The sequence below is a fragment of the Triticum aestivum genome, chromosome 6B (assembly GCF_018294505.1).
Source record: "Triticum aestivum cultivar Chinese Spring chromosome 6B, IWGSC CS RefSeq v2.1, whole genome shotgun sequence".
In the NCBI taxonomy this organism is placed as follows: Eukaryota; Viridiplantae; Streptophyta; class Magnoliopsida; order Poales; family Poaceae; genus Triticum; species Triticum aestivum.
Window position 1 is genome coordinate 506489027 of NC_057810.1, and position 4123 is coordinate 506493149.

Consider the following 4123-nt stretch of genomic DNA (forward strand, 5'->3'; position numbering starts at 1 on the left):
CATTCAGTAGAGGGAGACGTTTCAATGACCTAGGAGGAGCCAGAAGCGGTAGAGTGTCTCCACTATACTAGTAGTAATTGTTTTTCTGGGTAGCTGTAGAGTGTCTCCACTGTACTAGTAGTAATTGTTTCTCTGGGCCCAAGACAAAACAGCCCATCCACACTAGTAAATAGTAAAATCAATTCAAAAGCCCTATATTTACTGAATGAGAGGCGCTACCCACATCGAGCACACCGCCCCCCAAAAAAACCTGGGTGCTCTTCTTCCTCCTCGCTCCCACCCACCTCACGTCAGCTCGCTCCACTCGTACCCCCAAATTCCTCACCTCACTCCTACAGAAAACCCCAGCTCCCCTTCTTCCTCACTACTACAGAAAAAACCTCAGCTCCCCTTCTTCTTCACTCGCACTACAACTAGGCTTGTCATTCGTTACTCTGCTCAAATCCGTGAGCGCGACGCGACGCCCTCGAGGAAAATGGAGACGGATGACCCCAGCGCCAAGAAGATGAGGCTCCCACCAGCGGTGACGCCTATTGTAGATCCCGCACCCGGCAGCGCGGGGAGAAGCGGTGACCCCGCCCCCACCGGATCCTAGGAACCCGTAGAATCTCGGGTGGACCGCATCAGCGATCTCCCAGACGCCGTCCTTGGGGAGATCATCTCGCTTCTCCCCACCAAGGATTGCTGCCGCACCCAAGTCCTCTCAATTCGGTGGCGCCCTCTATGGCGCGTCGTGCCCCTTAATCTCGACTGTCGTCAGCTATCTCTCTTCAATGATTTTGAAATCCCTAGAGCCATCATCTCCTCCCACCAGGGCTCCGTTCAAAGCCTCTACATCCCATCATGCTACCTGAGCAAGCATACCATGCCCTGCATGGTGGACCCCTGGCTGAAATCCCCTGAATTCATAGAACTACAGCTGCTTGAGTTCTACTATTCCCCTAGAAATCACATACCACATACCGAACGCCATGAACTTGTGCCCTCAGCACCGATGTCCATCTCGCGGTTTTCCTCCTCTCTCTCCACACCGCCACCTTTGCGTTGTGCTACCTACCAGACAATCTGGTACTAAACCTTCGACTCCCATTTCTCAAGAAACTTTCACTTGTGCGGGTTTGTATATCGGAGGCCTCATTTCACAGCATCATCCACTCCAGTTGCCCTGCCCTGGAGAGCTTGGTGCTTGTTTTCATAGTTAGAATCGGTTGTCTCCAAATAAAGTCGCCGAACCTTGTAAGAATTGGAATTTCTTTTGACGGAAGGCAGCTCATCATCCAAGATGCCCCTTCACTTCAAAGGTTGATCCTTGATTCTAGTTATTCACCGTTGCAAATAACCGTCCTCTCTGCGCTTAAACTAGAGACCTTGGGTGTAATACATGATCTCTGTGCTCATTTCAATATGGTGTTTGGCTCCATAGTTCTTCAGGTACTTTATATTATCATCTACACTTGTAACCATAAGCTGCATTTTAAATTTCTGCCCATAAGTTATATATCATCTTGGAGTAGACATTTTGTACTAATATTATGTTCTATGCTCAATGAAGAGTTTCTCCATGGATGGCCTATCAATGGTGCTGGATTCTGTCAAGATCTTATATATCCAAATGATTAGTTTTGATCTGCAAAAGATTACTGGCTTGCTGCAATGCTTTCCATGTCTGGAGAAGTTGTATATAAATGTGATAGTTTCACACGCACATTGGAAGCCCGCATATAGTGTACTAGAATTAACCGATCAACTGTTGCTCTTTCGACACTCTTTTTTTACACCTTAACTGTTTTCAATCTTCATGTCTATTTAGGCAACAGGACGGGGTAAGAAAGTTATAACCAATCAGTGGATTCGTAACCATCGGGATTTTCTCACTTCTCATGGGATTCGATTGAAGACAATAACGCTAGAACGATATGTAGCCAACCGTGCAAACACTAGATTTGTCATATTCTTCCTGCTGAATGCGAGGTTACTATTGTCCATCAGGCTTAAGTTTATCAGCAGCATGGTTTTGACGGATGGGTATGTCGAAGAGCAAAAAAAGGAGTTTCAGGTGGGCAAAAGAGCATCTGAACATGCCGGGCTTCTATTTACAACATATTGTGGTCATAATCCAGTAAATTTTACGACCCATGATGTTCATTCTATGGACCTGACCGATCCATTTGACTGTGACTGCCGAAAACAGTGCTGGAGTTAGCTGTTGCTGCCCTTTTCAACCTGGGTTTTTTTTGTAAACGTGATGAATAATTAACCCTCGTGCTTTTGTACAGTTTGTAAGCTAGAGTTAGATGTTCCTGCCCTTTTCAACTCGCCTGTGACTGTCATATTTTCTTTGAAACAAGGCATGGCTTGCCATTCATTTAATTTAGAGTGAAATATTGTAACAAATCCCAACCAAGGGACATAACATCACTCTCGCCGGCTGCTTGAGCTCACTGCGCATTACAGAAGCCAAGTGATTAGCCCCCACCAGCACCCACAAACTTATTTTGAACTAGGACATCAAATGGGCTATAAATTTTCATAGGAAAGGCTGCATGACCATGACAGATTTGGATTCTGACATTTGGGGCCCGCGAGGAAATAGCCTAGCCAGTCAAAAAAACGATTCTGCCTACCAGCTGTTGGATTGACATCCAACATCTGTCATGTATCTTCTATCTCTTGTCTTCTTCCTCCAGCCGCCCAAACCGAACCACCCCGTCGGCTCCGCGTGCTCCCGCATCCCATGGCTGGCTGCGCCTCCGCCGCCCTACCATACGTACCCTCCAATGTTGGCCAGTCCCTCCCTCTATTCCCCCACACGTCATGTTATTCTCCGGCGACGTCAGCCCCAACACGCACCCGCACCCGAACCAATCAACCCTCGTACTCCCCTCCGCCTGTGACTGGACCGGCGCATCTACCACGGCTCCTGTTCATTCCGTCCGATGCCTCGCCGTCGTCCTCTGCCTTGCGGCCTTGGTTTGCTCGTCGTGCGCGGTGCACCGCCCTCTTGCATTGTCAACATTGTCAACAACCGAGAGGAACAAGGAGATGACTGTATGTGGATAGGATGACAGTAGGGACCCACCAGCGTCATGGCAGTACGCAAGCTAGTGCCTCTGTATTACAAGCCCAAAAATATGGTTCCTCCTAATGGTTGGACATCTGAGGCTCACGCCATTGTCAACATAGTCAATAAACGAGAGAATTACACTACGAGCGGCTGACACCAGGGACCCAGTAGGTCGCGCAGTTTTTTTTTGAGGAACAAGCAGTTGTTATTTATACTAGTTTTAGCGACGGATCAGGGTAACAACGGGGCTGTACAGGGGCCGTGGCCTGTCTAGCCAGGGTTTTATTTACGTTTACCACATCATGAGCCTAGTTGTGTTTTTTTCTTGCTGAAAATGGCTAACCCAGTTCTATTTTTTTAAGAAATACCCAAACAAGGCCTACTTGCTTTATCGGCCCTGCTGGGCTGCAAATCTTTCAAGACGAGGAGAGTTTCATTCGGTTTGCCCAGAAATGGGCTGTACATTTTTAAAACACATCAAACCGGGAATTAGTTTCAATTTTTTTCATTACAAGATTTTAAATTCCATTGTTTTTTATGCGTGGACAATTATTTGGATTTTATATTTATATAAATTATTTTTCAAAATACTTTGAATGTGAATCGATATTTCTGGATTCAAAATAGTTGACTGCACCGAAATATGCAAAATTCCGTATACTTTTTAACCGTGGCCACAATATGGGGTGTAATGCTAACAAAAAGAAGATGGGATCCAAAAAATTCTTAAGAATTAGCAAATGGGTTGTGCATTATTAGAAATAATGGCAGATGGGATGTCTGCTGTTTTCTAAAGATTTGAGGCTGACTTGTGCACCTAGTACAGGTTGATGCGTAGGCTTTCATAAAAAAAGGTTGACACACATGCAAATCTTTCAAGACGAGGAGAGCTTTCATTCGGCTGGCCGAGAAAATGGCCCATCAGTAATGAGAAATGGGTTGTACATTTTTAAAACACATCAAACCGGCAATTTGTTTCAAATATATATTTTTCATTTCGAGATTTTAAATTACATTAATTTTTATGCATGGAGAAATTGTTGGATTTTATATTGATAT